Genomic DNA, 18,858 nt, shown 5'->3' with positions numbered 1-18,858 from the left:
ATGATGGCCATTCTAACTGGTGTGAGGTGATACCTCACTGTAGTTTTGATTTGCATTTCTCTAATAATTAGTGATGTTGAGCAGCTTTTCATGTGCTTCTTGGCCATCTGTATGTCTTCTTTGGAGAATGTCTATTTAGGTCTTCTTCCCATTTTTGGATTGGGTTGTTTGTTTCTTTAATATTGAGCTGCATGAGCTGTTTATATATTTTGGAGATTAATCCTTTGTCCGTTGATTCGTTTGCAAATATTTTCTCCCATTCTGAGGGTTGTCTTTTTGTCTTGTTTGTAGTTTCCTTTGCTGTGCAAAAGCTTTTAAGTTTCACTAGGTCCCATTTGTTTATTTTTGTTTTTATTTCCATTATTCTAGGAGGTGGATCAAAAAAGATCTTGCTGTGATTTATGTCAAAGAGTGTTCTTCTTATGTTTTCCTCTAAGAGTTTTATAATGTCTGGTCTTACATTTAGGTCTCTAATCCATTTGGAGTTTACTTTTGTGTATGGTGTTAGGGAGTGTTCTAATTTCATTCTTTTACATGTAGCTGTCCAGTTTTCCCAGCACCACTTATTGAAGAGACTGTCTTTTCTCCATTGTATATCCTTTCCTCCTTTGTCATAGATTAGTTGACCATAGGTGCGTGGGTTTATCTCTGGGCGTTCTGTCTTGTTCCATTGATCTAAATTTCTGTTTTTGTGCCAGTACCATATTGTCTTGATTACTGTAGCTTTGTAGTATAGTCTGAAGTCAGGGAGTCTGATTCCTCCAGCTCCGTTTTTTCCCCTCAAGACCACTTTGGCTACTCGGGGTCTTTTGTGTCTCCATACAAATTTTAAGATTTTTTGCTCTAGTTCTGTAAAAAATGCCACTGGTAATTTGATAGGGATTGCACTGAATCTGTAGATTGCTTTGGGTGGTATAGTCATTTTCACAATATTGATTCTTCCAATCCAAGAACATGGTATATCTCTCCATCTGTTTGTATCATCTTTAATTTCTTTCATCAGTGTCTTATAGTTTTCTGCATACAGGTCTTTTGTCTCCCTAGGTAGGTTTATTCCGAGGTATTTTATTCTTTTTGTTGCAGTGGTAAATGGGAGTGTTTCCTTAATTTTTCTTTCAGATTTTTCATCATTAGTGTATAGGAATGCAAGAGATTTCTGTGCATTAATTTTGTATCCTGCAACTTTACCAAATTCATTAATTAGCTCTAGCAGTTTTCTGGTGGCAGTTTTAGGATTCTCTGTGTATAGTATCATGTCATCTGCAAACAGTGACAGTTTTACTTCTTCTTTTCCAATTTGTATTCCTTTTGTTTCTTTTTCTTCTCTGATTGCCGTGGCTAGGACTTCCAGAACTGTGTTGAATAATAGTGGTGAGAGTGGACATCCTTGTCTCATTCCTGATCTTAGAGGAAATGCTTTCAGTTTTTCACCATTGAGAATGATGTTTGCTGTGGGTTTGTCATATATGGCCTTTATTATGTTGAGGTAGGTTCCCTCTATGCCCAGTTTCTGGAGAGTTTTTATCATAAATGGGTGTTGAATTTTGTCAAAAGCTTTTTCTGCATCTATTGAGATGATCATATGGTTTTTATTCTTCAATTTGTTAATATGGTGTATCACATTGATTGATTTGCATATATTGAAGAATCCTTGCATCCCTGGGATAAATTCCACTTGATCGTGGTGTATGATCCTTTTAATGTGTTGTTGGATTCTGTTTGCTAGTATTTTGTTGAGGATTTTTGCATCTATATTCATCAGTGATATTGATCTGTAATTTTCTTTTTTTGTAGTGTCTTTGTCTGGTTTTGGTACCAGGGTGATGGTGGCCTCATAGAATGAGTTTGGGAGCGTTCCTTCCTCTGCAATTCTTTGGAAGAGTTTGAGAAGGATGGGTGTTAGCTCTTCTCTAAATGTTTGATAGAATTCACCTGTGGAGCCATCTGGTCCTGGACTTTTGTTTGTTGGAAGATTTTTAATCACCGTTTCAATTACTTGTGATTGGTCTGTTCATTTTTTCTGTTTCTTTCTGGTTCAGTCTTGGAAGGTTATACCTTTCTAAGAATTTGTCCATTTCTTCCAGGTTGTCCATTTTATTGGCATAGAGTTGCTTGTAGTAGTCTCTTAGGATGCTTTGTATTTCTGCGGTGTCTGTTGTAACTTCTCCTTTTTCATTTCTGATTTTATTGATTTGAGTCCTCTCCCTCTTTTTTCTTGATGAGTCTGGCTAATGGTTTATCAATTTTGTTTATCTTCTCAAAGAACCAGCTTTTAGTTTTATTGATCTTTGCTATTGTTTTCTTTGTTTCTGTTTCATTTATTTCTGCTCTGATCTTTATGATTTCTTTCCTTCTACTAACTTTGGGTTTTGTTTGTTCCTCTTTCTCTAGTTCCTTTAGGTGTAAGGTTAGATTGTTTATTTGAGGTGTTTGTTGTTTCTTGACGTAGGATTATATAGCTATAAACTTCCCTCTTAGAACTGCTTTTGCTGCATCCCATAGGTTTTGTATCGTCGTGTTTTCATTGTCATCTGTCTCTAGGTATTTTTTGATTTCCTCTTTGATTTCTTCAGTGACCTCTTGGTTATTTAGTAATGTATTTTTCAGCCTCCATGTGTTTGTGTTTTTTACATTTTTTCCCCTGTAGTTGATTTCTAATCTCATAACGTTGTTGTCAGAAAAGATGCTTGCTATGATTTCAATTTTCTTAAATTTACTGAGGCTTGATTTGTGACCCAAGATGTGATCTATCCTGGAGAATGTTCCGTGCGCACTTGAGAAGAAAGTGTAATCTGCTGTTTTTGGATGGAATGTCCTATAAATATCAATTAAATCTATCTGGTCTATTGTGTCATTTAAAGCTTGTGTTTCCTTATTAATTTTCTGCCTGGATGATCTGTCCATTGATGTAAGTGAGGTGTTAAAGTCCCCCACTATTGTGTTACTGTCGATTTCCTCTTTTATAGCTGTTAGCAGTTGCCTTATATATTGAGCTGCTCCTATGTTGGGTGCATATATATTTATAATTGTTATATCTTCTTCTTGGATTGATCCCTTGATCATTATGTAGTGTCCTTCCTTGTCTCTTGTAACATTCTTTATTTTAATGTCAATTTTAGCTGATATGAGTATTGCTACTCCAGCTTTCTTTTGATATCCATTTGCATGGAATATCTTTTTCCATCCCCTCACTTTCAGTCTGTATGTGTCCCTAGGTCTGAAGTGTGTCTCTCGTAGACAGCATATATATGGGTCTTGGTTTTGTATCCATTCAGCGAGCCTGTGTCTTTTGGTTGGAACATTTAATCCATTCACGTTTAAGGTAATTATCGATATGTATGCTCCTATGACCATTTTCTTAATTGTTTTGGGTTTGTTTTTGTAGGTCGTTTTCTTCTCTTGTGTTTCCCACTTAGAGAAGTTCCTTTAGCATTTGTTGTAGAGCTGGTCTGGTGGTGCTGAATTCTCTTAGCTTTTGCTTGTCTGTAAAGGTTTTGATTTCTCCATCGAGTCTGAATGAGATCCTTGCTTGGTTGTAGGTTCTTCCCTTTCATCAGTTTAAATATGTCATGGCACTCCCTTCTGGCTTGTAGAGTTTCTGCTGAGAAATCAGCTGTTAACCTTATGGAAGTTCCCTTGTATGTTATTTGTTGTTTTTCCCTTGCTGCTTTCAGTGATTCTTCTTTGTCTTTAATTTTTGCCAGTTTGATTACTATGTGTCTCGGCATGTTTCTCCTTGGGTTCATCCTGTATGGGACTCTCTGTGCTTCCTGGACTTGAGTGGCTATTTCCTTTCCCATGTTAGGGAAGTTTTCGACTATAATCTCTTCATATATTTTCTTGGGTCCTTTCTCTGTCTCTTCTCCTCTTGGGACCCCTATAATACAAATGTTGTTGCGTTGAATGTTGTCCTAAAGGTCTCTTAGTCTGTCTTCATTTCTTTTCATTCTTTTGTCTTTAATCTGTTTGGCAGCAGTGAATTCCACCATTTTGTCTTCCAGGTCACTTATCCGTTCTTCTGCCTCAGTTATTCTGCTATTGATTCCTTCTAGTGTATTTTTCATTTCAGTTATTGTATTGTTCATCTCTGTTTGTTTGTTCTATAATTCTTCTAGGTCTTTGTTAAACGTTTCTTGCATCTTCTCAATCTTTGCCTCCATTCTTATTCCGAGGTCCTGGATCATCTTCACTATCATTATTCTGAATTCTTTTTCTGGAACGTTGCCTATCACCACTTCATTTAGTTGTTTTTCTGGGTTTTTATCTTGTTCTTTCATCTGGTACATAGCCCTCTGCCTTTTCATCTTGTCTATCTTTCTGTGAATGTGGTTTTTGTTCCACAGGCTGCAGGGTGTAGTTCTTCTTGCTTCTACTGTCTGGCCTCTGTGAATTTAAAACTTTTTTTTAAAAATAAATTTATTTATTTATTTATTTTTGGCTGTGTTGGGTCTTTGTTTCTGTGTGAGGGCTTTCTCCAGTTGCGGAGAGCGGGGGCCACTCTTCATCGCGGTGCGCAGGCCTATTACTGTTGCAGCCTCTCTTGTTGCAGAGCACAGGCTCCAGACGCGCAAGCTCAGTAGTTGTGGCTCACGGGCTTAGTTGCTCCACGGCATGTGGGATCTTCCCAGACCAGGGCTCGAACCCGTGTCCCCTGCATTGGCAGGCAGATTCTTAACTACTGCGCCACCAGGGAAGCCCTAAAACTTTTAATAAAATAATAAAATCATTTCTGATGAATGTAAAATTTCCTTTGATCACTACCGAAAGTCTATTCTGCAGCTCCCTATCATGTGTTCCATCTCCAAATTTGAAATTCATCCATTTAAAAGAAAAGAAAGAAATGCCTTGATTTTAACAATATTTATCCAAATTAAAAATATCTAATGGACATGTACAATAAAGAGTTTCATACATTATATTAGTTTTTTGTATTTTATTTTTTTAAATGTATATCAAAAATCAAATTTAGGATTAAATTCTATCAAGGGGTAACCAACTAAATAAGGATTGAGATAATGAACTAAGGCCACCAAGGTAACTGGCAAAGGTGGGGGAATGGTCAAGTGGCTGTTGGGTTGTCCTGCTGGATGTGGCTCCTGGCCCTGGGTTACTTCCAGTTGGCTGCTCCTATTCTAAATTGGATTTTGCTATGGTGCCATTTGTTTTTCCTTTATCTTCAATTCAAGGTCCAAATCGTCTTCTTATTTAGAGGGATACTGCTCAAAGGGTGAGATAGGGCTTTGCTTTCGTATGGAAATAAAGGGAAAGATTTTTCTTGTTTCTGTCCTTGAAGAGCTAGGGGATTCAAGTGATCCCATTCAGGAGTTTGAATCTTGGGAAAGTGAGGCAAAGGCTCAGGGACAGTTGAGAAATCAATCATGGTTGGGTTTGCAAGAATAATAAGGGTCAGTGATTTTTCCAATTTATTTTCCACAGTATGTGGCAGGTATTGTTCGTTGTAAGTAATTTATATGTAATATCTCATTTGATCCTCATGATAACTTTATGTATTGAGTACTCTTATGTTATTCATTTTACATATGAAGAGGCTGAGGCTGAGATTTTAATTAACTTGTCTCAGTTTACTAGTAAGGCATGTTTCTAGATGAAACCCTAGGCATCTTAGCTTTAAAAACCCAAGCATGTTTAGCAAAAGTCCAGAAACATCATATGAATCAATCTGTTCCTATTATGTAACCTAAGTCGTATTTCCTTATGTCCAGTCTCTCTTGGTTTTTTCCTCAGAGTCAGAGCTGAGCCCTCTAGCTTCCCATTGATTTATCGATCCTTTAATGAATATTTTTCTCCTTAAGTTAGCTGAAGTTAGATGTAGTTGCTTAGAACTAAAAACCCTGTTTGGGGCTTCCCTGGTGGCGCAGTGGTTGAGAATCTGCCTGCTAATGCAGGGGACACAGGTTCGAGCCCTGGTCTGGGAAGATCCCACATGCCGCGGAGCAACTAGGCCCGTGAGCCACAACTACTGAGCCTGCGCGTCTGGAGCCTGTGCTCCGCAACAAGAGAGGTCGTGATAGTGAGAGGCCCGCGCACCGCGATGAAGAGTGGCCCCCACTTGCCACAACTAGAGAAAGCCCTCGCACAGAAACAAAAACCCAACACAGCCAAAAATAAATAAATAAATAAGTAAATTAAAAAAAAAAAAAAAAAAAAAACCCTGTTTGTTCATAGGGTCTCCTTCTAAGTTCTTAATTGTATAACACTGATCCTTATTCACTTCCAAGAAACTGCTTAAAATACCACATTAAAGACTGAGCTTGATACTACAGGTTAGATTTACATTCTAACCTGCAAGTTACATGCAAGTTATTACATCTATTCTGTATACTCTCTTTGTGAGTGGTGCCTAATTTTAAAAGAGAAGTCAATTTTATTTCCCTCTTATTTTGGCAAGGAACTTAATTAGTTGATGTGGTTGGTGTAATAATAACGCTCTAAGATATTTAGGTCTTAATCCCTGAAACTTGTGAATGTTAATTTATATGGCAAAAAGGACTTTGCATATGTGACTCATTTAAGGGTCTTGAGATGGGGAGATTATCCTGGATTATTTGGGTGGGCCCTACATATAATTATAAGTGTCCTTATAAGAAAGAGGTAGAGGGAGATTTGACTTCAGAAGAGGAAAAGGTGATGTGATGACAGAAACAGATTAGAGTGGTGCTTTAAAGAAAGAGGAAGGGGCCACAAACCAAAGAACCCAGGTATCCACTAGAATCTGAAAAGGCAAAGGAACAGATTCTCCCCTCAGAGTCTCCAGAAGGAACCAATCCTGTCAACACTTTGGTTTTATCACTGTAAGACTCTTTTCAGACTTCTGACCTCCATAACTACAAGAAAATAAATTTGGAGTTTTTTAAACCACTAAGCTTCTAGTAATTTGTTACAGTGGTAATAGGAAACTAGGTGTTGAAGAAATGAGATCATTTTGTAGGCTTATGCTTGGTTTAGAAAACTGCACATTTTGACTCTATTATGTTTTCGGCCTGGGGAAGATCAATGGCAGCTCACACACGTGCATTGTAAGGTGTTCAGGTAGTTAGTGGGAAAATTGTGTCATGATCTCTCTTGTGAAGAAGGCAGAGCACTTTTATGGTCAATGGATTTTTTTTAAGGTGGATGATATGAAATGGCCATTTGGCACAAAATTGATTAATTGCAGAAGTTTGTATCCAAATTATCTTATGATTTTCTTTTTTGTGAAGTGTAATTAACAATGTTTCTGCCACCAGTTTTTCTAATGTTGGGAGTCATTCAGTGTTGCTAGGAGTGGTAGCAGGAATTTAGTTTGGCTGGAGCCCCAATATAATATGACCTACATCTAAAGAAAAATCCTAGAAAAATTTCTGCCGAAAATAAACCTCTTTTTTTTTTTGTTTGTTCTAAGTGCCATTTACCTTTCAGAGAATGGAAGGGTAAATTAATCACTGTGGCTAAGTCATTTGAAATATTAAAAAGCTTGTAGAGTATAGTTCCTGTGAAAGCTATGTCCCTTGAAGATGCCATACTCCTGATAAGGTTTTAGAAATTTAATTGAAAAAATATTATAAAGATTTTAAGTGCCCATAGGATCCTTTGTTAGAAGAGAGAAAAACAGAGTCCTCTGATTCTTCTCAAAAGGATATGTGTGTGTGTTGAGGGTAGTGGGGTAGAGTGAATGAATAGAATTCCCTTGAATAATGTCTCGATATATTGCCACTGTTAATAAAATTATGGTTGGTGAGCCAAGCAGAATACATTTGAAATAAATAACTTCTAAACTGATATTACAGAGATTGCCAATATCAACTTGTTTCTATTTCACAGTGTGTAGATAATAGGAGGGAAGACACATACAAAGGTCATTGCTTATGTTGTAGTTATATGTCTTACAATGCCAGACTGATGTTTTTAAAAGAGTGGCTGAATACTTATACCATCCAGGATGGATATTCTCTCAGATGCTGACAAACACACATCTATCTAGATAATAGAACTGATTCTTTTTTTTTTTTCATGTGTGTTTGTTCACATAAATACAACACGTACAGCATTCAGCTGTGACTCATGAATAAATCTTGAAGATGCACGAGAAGACACAGCATTCAAATTTGATTTTCAACTAAAAGTGAGAGGATGGGGGAGAGAGATCATTCCATGGGAAAGAATGCTATTTTATTAAATTCCTGTGGTTTCATTGGGGAAATAAGGTTGCACATTATGGAGAATTTGCATGTCTTAGATTCAAATCATGCTCGTAAAAGTCAAAACATTTTGTGGTTTTTGCTGTTATTGTTGTTCTTGTTACCATCATAGCATCATGATCTTTGCTATCTAGTGTGATGGAAGGCCATTTTAATTTAGTTGATTTAATGAATGAATCCACATTGAGCACCTAAGGTGTGCTTAAGTTCAGTTCTGGAGGATTAAAGAAGAGTGATGGTTCTTTTCCATAAAAAAACTAGAGCGTTAGACACGTAGAGTGAGTAAAGTGTAATTCTCAGTTAAGATCAGCAAAATGTGGCACACCTACTTACTACTTCCCTCTTCAGTGTTCATGGCAGACATTGCTAATCACTCAGGCCTCTCCTTTCTTTTGAACTTGGATGTAGCTTCTCCTCTCAGCATCACACTCCAAGAAGCCACTACCAATGGATAGTAGATGACATTTTCAGTAAAACTTATTTGCTCTCCTTGTTCTCAAACTTATACAGGTGTCTTAATCAGTTTGAGCTGCTGTAACAAAAATACCATAGACTGGGTGGCTTAAACAACAAACACTTATTTCTCATGGTTCTGGAGGCTGGAAAGTCCAAGATCAAGGTGCCAGCAGATTCAGTGTCTGGAGAGCACTCACTTCTTCTTGTATCCTCACATGGCAGAGGATACTGTCTAGCATCTGTTATCCACTATCAGCGGTAGAAGTTCAAGGACTTCTGCCCATTGCATCTTGGTACTGGAGTCACCAAGGAGAAGACAAACCAGGCAAGCACTGGATAGAACAATGCTTTACTCACACAGGGAAGAGACAGAGCAAGATCTGCTTCAGTTGTGGGCATCGGTCTTCCGTGGCCAGCAGGTCCCTCTCAGCAGCATTCAGTCTGCACACACCCCTCTTGTGCTGTAGCAGACAGACCTTGTTTCTTTCCTGAAGAGGACAGATATGGTAGTGGGGTTGGTCAGGTGCCGCATGACACACATGCTTAAACAGAACAAAGGAGTACACATTGAGTCTGAAACCGGGAAAGATATTCCCACATAAGGTGACAAGTCCAACACAGGCTGTGAGGGCTCTTTATCTCGTGGTAAGGAAGTGTTACAGGACCAAGGTCCATTCTTCTGTGGCTAAGTGGGGGTCAAAAGACTGCGTGCAAGAGATTGCCTTTCCCAACAGACACTAATCCCATTATGTGGGCTCTACCCTCATGACCTAACTACCTCCTAAAGCCCCCACCTGCTAATACCATCCCATTGGAGCTTGGGGTTTCAGAATATGAATTTTGGGGGACACAAATATTCAGTTTATAATAATGAGTAATCCAATCAATCAAGTGAGCTTATTTATTTACCTGAAAAATGAGAATAAAAATATCTACCCTCAAAGGAGCTAGTCAAATAGTGTAGGTAAAAGTTCTGAGGTGTGGAAAGGCCAATGGTGGAGATGTTACCCTTTAAGTGGCGGGGTGAGATTTATACATATGAGTTAAATAATATTAATATTATTGGTTGTGAATAATACTGTGATCACTAACAGCTTCTGGTAGGCCAGAAGTTAGTTTTGAAACCAATGGGGGATTTTCTCTTTATTTGTTCATTCATTCATTCATTCATTCATTTTTTATTTATTTCCTTCAACAATTCAACAAGGAGCATACCTACTGTAGACCAGCATCTGTGCTTTCTGAGGACACTTCACACTAGTCCGAGGAGGAATGCCCACGATGCACACTGTTTTGTATCTCAGAATTGTCTGCAGCTCTGGGACCAATTAGCATTTAATTTCAATAAGTGGGACAAAAAGCTCTCCATGCTAACCCAGATTTTTACAGGCCTAAGCTCACCTGCCTCACAGATCTTCCTAGAAAGAACAGAAGAAGCTGGAAATACCATAGTGTTTGATGCCCAGATGAGGCATATGTGACTTTTCAGCACAGAAAATTCAGCACCTCTTTGTTAAACCATTGCAGCCTTCATGGGGAAAAAGAATTGTCATTCAGCAGATTGGAAATACTCCTCTGTAGCATTTTTTGGCACCTGCTAATTATGCAGATTTCTTGGTAAATGAGCATTTTGGAAATGACACATTCAGAACCACAGTGTATAGCAAATATATTAAGTATTTTTAAAAGATGCCTTGTGTGCTTATGGAGTCTTTACTGAAAGACTCAAAACGGTACTGGGATTCCTTCTGCATAGGTGAACATGCTCACGTAGTTAGCTATCACAACACAAATGGCAGTCACATTAAAAACACTCCTGTGAAATGATGAAGATATCATTTGATATTTTCTGGTGGAAGTGGAGATGAGAGACAGGAGATTAAGAAAAGGAGGGAGAAAAAAGCACATGAAAAGGACATTCATTTAAAAATGACAGAAAATTCTGTTTACTTTCTTATCAAACAAGGATAATACAACCTGTTTTGCCTTACAGAATTGTTTTGAGGTATAAATTGGGTAAGAGATTATAATTCCTTGGAGAGTTAGAAAACATGAGGTGTGTTCTGTCTTCCCTTCCAGTTCTAGCTTAAAGTAAAGAAGTTAATGTGTTCGTAGTCACAGAAAGCGCAGTTGTCTTCAAGTTACCAGGAACAGTGCTCAGTGGATGTAGCACATGTTAGCCAAAAGGGGTAAATAGATCCATGGCTGGATGGAGGCAGTTAGTCCGGGGATGCTGCCCACCTCAAGTCTGCCAGGCCACTTTGAGAGATGAGTGCGTCAGATTCTTGCCGCACCTGTCAACCAGAGGTTTCTCTGTTGGGTTGCTTATGAAACTTCACTTCTGTGGGCTCCATGCAAGATCCTGCACCTAATTTTGAATCCATAGGAGTTTTTCCAAAAAAGTATTTATTTATTATTATTTCTTCAGTTTCATTGAGATATAATTGACATACAGCACTGTAGAAGTTTAAGGTGTACAGCATAGTAATTTGACTTAAATTTATCATGAAATGATTATCACAGTAAGTTTAGTGAGCATCTATACATCTCATATAGCTGCAAAATTAAAGGACTAAAAAAATTTTCCTTGTGATGAGAACCCTTAGGATTTACTTTTAACAACTTTCATATATAACATACAGCAGTGATAATTATATTTATCATGTTGTACATTACATCCCTAGTAATTATCTATCTTATAACTGGAAGTTTGTACCTTTTGACTACCTTCATCCAAATTTCCCTCCCTCAAGCCCCTGCCACTGGTAACCACAAATCTTACCTCTTTTTCCTTTTTTTTTTTTTTTTTAAGTATAATTGACCTACAGCACCGTGTTACTTCCTGTTACATGACATAGTAATTCGGTGTTTCTGTACATTTCATAATGAATTCAAAATGAGTAAAACCCCATTATATATATATATGTATATACACACACACACACACACATACATATATATGATAATATATATCACATATATATGATATATATGATAATATATATCACATCTTTATCCATTCATCTATTGATGGACACTTAGGTTGCTTCCATATTTTGGCTATTATGAATAATGTTGCTATGAACATATGGGTGCATATATCTTTTCTAATTAGTGGTTTCTTTTTTTTTTTTTTTTGGATAAATATCCAGGAGTGGAATTAGTGGATCATATGGTAGTTCTATTTTTAATTTTTTGAGGAATCTCCATGCTGTTTTCCATAGTGACCGCACCAATTTACATTCCCACCAGCAGTGCACAAGGGTTCCCTTTTCTCCACATCCTCACCAATACTTGATATTTGTTGTGTTTTTGAGAATAGCCATTCTGATGGTAGCTAATTGTGGTTTTGATTTGCATTTCTTTTATGATTAGTGATGTTGAGCATCTTTTCATGTGTCTGTTGACCACCTATATGTGTTCTTTGGGAAAATGTTTATTCAGATCCTCTGCCTATTTTTTAATTGGGTTGTTTGTTAATTCTGATGTTGAATTGTATGAGTCCTTTGAATATTTTGGATATTAGCCCCTTATCGGATACATCATTTGCAAATGTCTTCTCCCATTCTGTAGATGGTCTTTTCACTTTGTTGGTAGTTTCCTTAGCTGTGCCAAAGCTTTTTAGTTTGATGTAGTTCTATTTGTTTACTTTTGCTTTTGTTTCCCTTGCCTGAGGAGACATATCCAAAAAAATATTACTAAGATTGATGTCAAAGAGCTTACTGCCTATGTTTTCTTCGAGAAGTTTTATGCTTTCAGGTCTTACATTTAGTCTTTTGTCTATTTTGAATTTATTTTTGTGCAGTCCAGTTTGATTCTTTTGTATGCAGCTGTCCAGTTTTCCTAACACCGTTTATTGAAGAGGCTGTCTTTCCCCCATTGTATATTCTGGCCTCCTTTGTCATAGATTAATTGCTCATATAAGTATGGATTCATTCTGGGCTTTCTATTCTGTACCATTGATCTATTGTCTTTTTTTGTGCCAGTACCAGACTATTTTGATTACTGTCGCTTTGCAGTATAGTTTGAAATCAGGGAGTGTGATACCTCCAGCTTTGTTCTTCTTCCTCAAGATTGTTTTAGCTATTCAGGGTCATTTATGTTTTCCATACAAATTTTAGAATAATTTGTTGTAGTTCTGTGAAAAATGCCATTTGTATTTTGATAGGGATTGCATTAAATCTGTAGATTGCCTTGGGTAGCATGATCATTTTAACAATGTTAATTCTTCCAGTTCATGAACAATTTCCCTCTGTGTCATCTTCAATTTCTTTGATCATTGTCTTACAGTTTTCCAAATACAGGTCTTTTACCTCCTTAGTTAGATTTCTTTCTAGGTATTTTATTGTTTGGTGTGATTAGAAATGGTATTTTTAAAAAATTCTCTTTCTGATGGGTTATTGTCAGTGTATAGAAGTGCAACACATTTCTGTGTATTAATTTTGTATCCTGAACTTTACCAAATACATTGATAAGTTCTAGTCGTTTTTTGGTGGTGTCTTTAGTATTTTCTATGAATAATATCATCTCATCTGCAAACAGTGACAGTTTTACTTACTTCTTCCTTTCCAAACTGGATTCCTTTTATCTCTTTTTCTTGTCTGATTGCTGTGGCTAGGACTGCCAATACCATGTTGAATAAAAGTGCTGAGAATGGACATCCTTAATTTGTTCCTGGTCTTAGAAGAAATGCTTTCAGCTTTTTACCATTGCGCATGATGTTAGCTGTGGGCTTGTCATATATGGCTTTTATTATGTTGATGTATGTTGCCTCTATACACACTTTGTTGAAAATTTTTATCGTAAATGGGTGTTGAATTTTGTCAGAAGATTTTTCTGCATCTGTTGTGATAATCATGTCATTTTTATTTTTCAAATTGTCAGCATGGTATATCACATTGATTGATTTGCATATATTGAACCATCCTTGCATTCCTGATATAAATCTCATTTAGTCATGGTGTATGTTTTTTTTAATGTATTGTTGAATTAGGCTTGCTAATATTTTGTTGAGGATTTTTGCATCTATGTTTATCAGTGATATTGGCCTGTAATTTGTGTGTGTGTGTGTATGTGTGTGTGTCTGGTTTTGGTATCAGGGTGATGCTGGCCTCATAGAATGAGTTCAGAAGTGTTCCTTTCTCTGCAGTTTTTTGGAATAGTTTGGAATACTTATGAAACTTATACTTCAGGAATTCTCACTTTCACGGGCTTCATCCAAAGTCCTGCACCAAATTTTGAATCCATAGTTTGTTTGTTTTTTTAAAATTTTCTTGGCCATGCTGTGTGGCATGTGGGATCTTAGTTCCCTGACCAGGGATCTAACCCGCACCCCTTGCTTTGGAAGCATGGAATCTTAACCACTGGATCACTAGGGAAGTCTTGAATCCATAGTTTTTAATTCATTTTCTTTTAAAAGATTTTCCAAATTGTATAAACTTTAGGCCCCACAACACTGACTTCTATCCCTGCTCATGACTCATGCATAGCACACTTTTGGGAAGTTCCAACCTATAGTTTGTTCATACTGGGCTCTGTATTAGAAGCTCACTCGGTAGCCACTAGGGGTGTCATGGATTAAAGGTGATGAGCTTCTCTATACATAAAAGTTTGGCCCTTTGTCATTTAAAATAAATAAATGCATACATACTTAAATTAACTAATTTGTGTATGTATAACTGAGCACTAAGCATACCTATATATAATTCTAAAACATAAAAATAATAATCCCTTTGGATCAAGGGTTAGAGAAATAGAATAATCATATATACAATCATATATACAATAGAATAATCATATATACAATTTGTGTAATAATAATAATAATGCATTAATTTTCAGTGCCCACTGAATAAGTCTGCTGCTTTCTACCCCTAATTAAAATAATAAATCCTGTACTTGAACTCCTCCTTACAGAGGTGATGGGAATTGAAAACAGTCTTAGGATCTATGACCTTTGTAAGGTGTTCAAGGCTTAGAGGTCTGTCTGACATCTTAGGGATCTAGATGTACCACAGCCCTCACTTGTGGGTGCCACTTGATAGGATATGGTAAGGAACTCCACAGTTTCAAGCATGTCTTCTCTCTTTCTATTCAGTTGTTCTCAAGGTAATTTTACTTTATAAAAAATACAAAACGAGTAGAACTTGTCTTCAGTGTTATCCTACTTCTCATCTCAAGGACCCCTCAACTCTCTAACATCTACTTTGTTCAGTTTTCTTTCATTGATTCATGGGATTGCAGAGTTAGAGAGGAACTTAGAGTTACTGTTGGTAACCCTTAACTGATTCTTAAATAATCTCTATAGCATCCTTGACAAGTAAAAGGCCATTTGGTACTCAGACACACCCAATAATGGAAAATCCACTGCCTGTATCACCTGCCTCCATCCATTTAACTTTGCCCTGATTGTGAGAATGATTTTTCTGACACTTGGCTCAAATCATTTTCCCTTTCTGTGTGTTCAAACAGCCTACCTCTCTGTTCACTGGCCTTATGGCAATTCTCTCCTTATTTTGCTAGGATTTCTACCAAGGTGCTAACTGATGATTTAAGCTTTTCTTCTATAAGGGCTATTCTAGCAACAGGAAATTTTAGAAAAAATAGTTTATTAAATCTTGTAAGATCCCCAAAGGATAATTAATGATGATGAAATTCCAAGCTCTGGCTTATACAGAGGATCCTCTTCCTTACCCATCAATCACATCTTGGAGGATGCTACCTCACTCCTTTTTTTGTCTCACAGTAGCACAATAGGAAGCCCTCTAGGGATCCCTGGAGTGTCCATGAGGCATGGAGGAGCAAATACTGGACTAGAATTGACAAACTTTCCTATGAGTAGGACCTGGATAAGACACAACTTCCCTGATAGTACCCTATATTTTCATCTGTAGAAGGAAGAGGTTCGTTTCAATCTCGAAGGTGCCCTCCAGCAGCAAGGTAGATTTGGGATGCCATATTATCTAACAGTACACTAATTTAGATTTATGATTACAGAATTCCAGTCATACAAATAGAACACAGATTTTGAACGTTTGGATTAATCTTTGAAAACCATATGCTGTAGTACAGTGACTTGGAAAGTTGTGTTTCTTTAAAATCATGTCATCTCTTGGCAGATACTAATTTTCATTTCTGGTAAGTGCTTGCTAAACCATTTCAATCCATGTTGGCATTGGATTATTAAGTATCACAATAGATCTGTCAGAGAGTTGTATGTGAATAGAATGCATATGAATTATAATAGTTTCCTCCTAAGTAGTCTATAATATGCTCAGATAGCACTTAGAAGTCTTTTTTTTGCACCTTAACTGTGTTAAAGTGGTAAAGATTAGAAACTAATTTTGTATACATCACAATACCAATATTTGTAATTAATTTGATTTACAGTACACTAAATAATAAACTGGGTTAAAATTTTAACAAGTTATGTGGCTAGTCATTAATGTGTTCCTTTTCTATTTCCTTATTCATTTTTAGAAGTAAATTAAATGAGTTTTGATGTTTTTAAAAGCACATTAAAGGCATGTGCAGCCCAGATAAAGCCCAGTGAATATGATTATTTAGCAGCAGTGCAGATTGTTCTTATAGCTTCTCCTCAGCCCACTGTGATACTCTGTATTTCAAGAGATGAAAAGAACTCTGAAAACAATTAAATTCTGTGAATTGAATTCATCCATTAGGACAGAGACAGTCCTTGGGAACCATGAATTGTGATGGAAAGGGAGGTTAGTGAAGGTACATCTTGGGTCATATTCTATCCAGGAGGATACAAAGCAATGATGATGTATAAATTCATATGTTAGTGGGCAGAGCCAAATTTGAGATGACGTATTTGAGTCATACTAGTGACACTATATGGCACTAGAGTAAGACAAAGGACACTCTAGAGTCCTTACTCCATTTCTAGAATACAGACATTTCCCCCATCCTCCCACCAATTGATCCTAACAACTCCATAATTATTGATTTGTTCCCTGGTGTTATAGAAGGATCCAGGTTATATATATCATAGTACCTAGTGAGGTGCTGGATTCATTTTAGGTGCTACACAATTGTTGAATGAATTGTTAAGTTAATTAAGTAATTCTGTGGTGCTATGATTATGATGTTCTAGGTAAAACCAGAATCATAGTTCTCCTCTACAATGACTTACTTCCTATTGCTTTGCCTTAATTCATGTTTGTTCTTGTACAGACATGGACCACCTGTCTTGCATTCCTACTTAACCAAATCACAACCATTCCTTGTGGTTCAGCTCAGAGGCTTCCTTTCTATTCTAGGCTTTTTGGTTGCTCCAGAGGGAAGAATTTTTTCCTTTCTCAACCCTTGTAGCAACTTTCTGGCTGTTTGTCATATGTAATGTTGTGGCATATAGCTGATCATAGCATATGTCAATATTTTCAGTACTGAATTCAACAATGGCTTGTGAAGAATAGTAAACAATATATAATGGAAACTAAATTTCTGGTTCTTGCAAATATTCTGTTATAAAAATATAAAACAACCTGCACATATTTGGAAGAAAATCAACTAGTATTAGGACTATTACTAAGGAAGGCCGCTCAAGTGCCAGACAAGTTTTCCCAAGACTCCAGAACATTTCCCATAACATGAGAATGTGTTATTTTTTATTTGAGTATGCAAATAGGCAGCACTTAGGGGCGGTGTAGTCAGATATTGCCCTGTAGGGCCTGCAAATGAGTTGAGAATCTAAGTAGTATTAAAAGAGAGAAAAAACAAGGAGGGGTTTTGATTTTATAATGAGTATGAAAATTTAAATGAGTATATAAGAACTTCTTGGGTACCTACTTCTATGTCATGAGCCATGTGAGCTGTTTCATGTTGCTTGGCCCACACCCTCTCTCTTCCTTTGCCTCACTGTGATTTATACTTATGTGACTGCAAAATGGGAGTGCTTGTGAGCTGGCTGAGCTTGTAGGATCTGACAGGCAATCACTGTGAACAAGCTGCTCTCCTATTCCTGTTACTACCAACACAAAGGCAGACCTGCTGAGGAGCTCTGAATCTTATATGATTCATTATGTGCATACAAATAATAATGAAAACAACAAAGAGTAATATAATGATGGCCCTTTATTGCATGCTTACTATTTTTCAGAGTTCCAGCAGATAAAACCTCACTTTAAGAAAAATACTTATTGTCGACATGAGGAAGCTGAGGTTCTCATAGCTAATTTGTGGCAGAGTCAGGAGCTGTCCTTAGATCTGTCCTAGATCCATCCTTAGATCTTGATCTGTCCCACTCCAAGGCCTCTTCACCTCCACACTACCTTACCTGACTAGATAAAGAATTCTCATGGGGTTCTATTTTATGCATCGTGATGGCTGAACACCAGCACATGCTATAGTTGATTAAAATAATAGCTGAAGGAGTGCCCTTCTTTCCCCACCCCGTTTATTGTAAAACATTTTTAAAAAGAAAAGTATAAGGAATAATGTAAGGAATATCAATCTAAAAAATAGTAGTTCTCAAACAAGCGTGATTTTGCCCCCAGGAAACAATTTGGCAATGTCTAGAGACATTTTTGATGGTCACGATGGGGCGCGGTGGCACTGGAATCTAGTATGTAGAGGCCAGGGATGCTATACATCCGGCTATGCATAGGAAAATCCTCCACAACAAAAAATTATCTGTTCCAAAATGTCAATGGTGCAATGGTTGAAAAAATAAATAAATGGTTTAATAAACCAGACATTTTTGAAGCCCTTTAATATCCATCCTTGATTACTCCTTTCTTTAGAAGTAGATGTCCCTAGGCATTCTTTTATATATCTACTATAATGTTTACTACTAATGTAAGTGTCTGTAAGTAATGCAATGGATTGTTTTAATATCATTCAGCAATTTGATGTTTTTCACTTAAAACTATCTTTTGAGATTTATCCACTTTAAAAATAAATTTAAACATAGTTTATTAATTTAAACAGCAGAATAGTGTTCTGTTATATGAATATACCACAATTTATCCATTCACCTTTGAATATTATTTTAAATACAGTGATTCAATTAATATCCTTGTACATGTACCTGTACAGCAGAGTTCCTCTAAGGTTTATACAGAGAAGTCAGATTTCTGGATTGTATCAATATGCATTTCCAGAAACAGTGAAGATGAGGTTCCATTTCCTCATATCTTCTCCGGAGTGTGATATCGTCAACTGTAATTTTTGTGAGATATTC

At 36.8% G+C, this 18,858-nt stretch overlaps 1 long non-coding RNA gene across 1 annotated transcript in view; it reads right to left on the bottom strand.

The window, feature by feature from the left end:
• The window catches only part of LOC309649196, a 98,761-nt gene extending 89,620 nt beyond the window's left edge, over positions 1-9,141 (bottom strand). The window contains exon 1 of the long non-coding RNA XR_014256982.1: positions 9,131-9,141. This is a non-coding gene — a long non-coding RNA (uncharacterized lncRNA). The remainder of the gene's footprint in view (positions 1-9,130) is intronic.
• Positions 9,142-18,858: the final 9,717 nt, after the last annotated feature.

The sequence above is a fragment of the Balaenoptera physalus genome, assembly GCF_965194825.1.
Source record: "Balaenoptera physalus genome assembly, chromosome: 19".
NCBI classification, from domain to species: domain Eukaryota; kingdom Metazoa; phylum Chordata; class Mammalia; order Artiodactyla; family Balaenopteridae; genus Balaenoptera; species Balaenoptera physalus.
The sequence above is the reverse complement of the archived record's forward strand: the minus strand, read 5'-3'. Positions and strand labels throughout refer to the sequence as shown.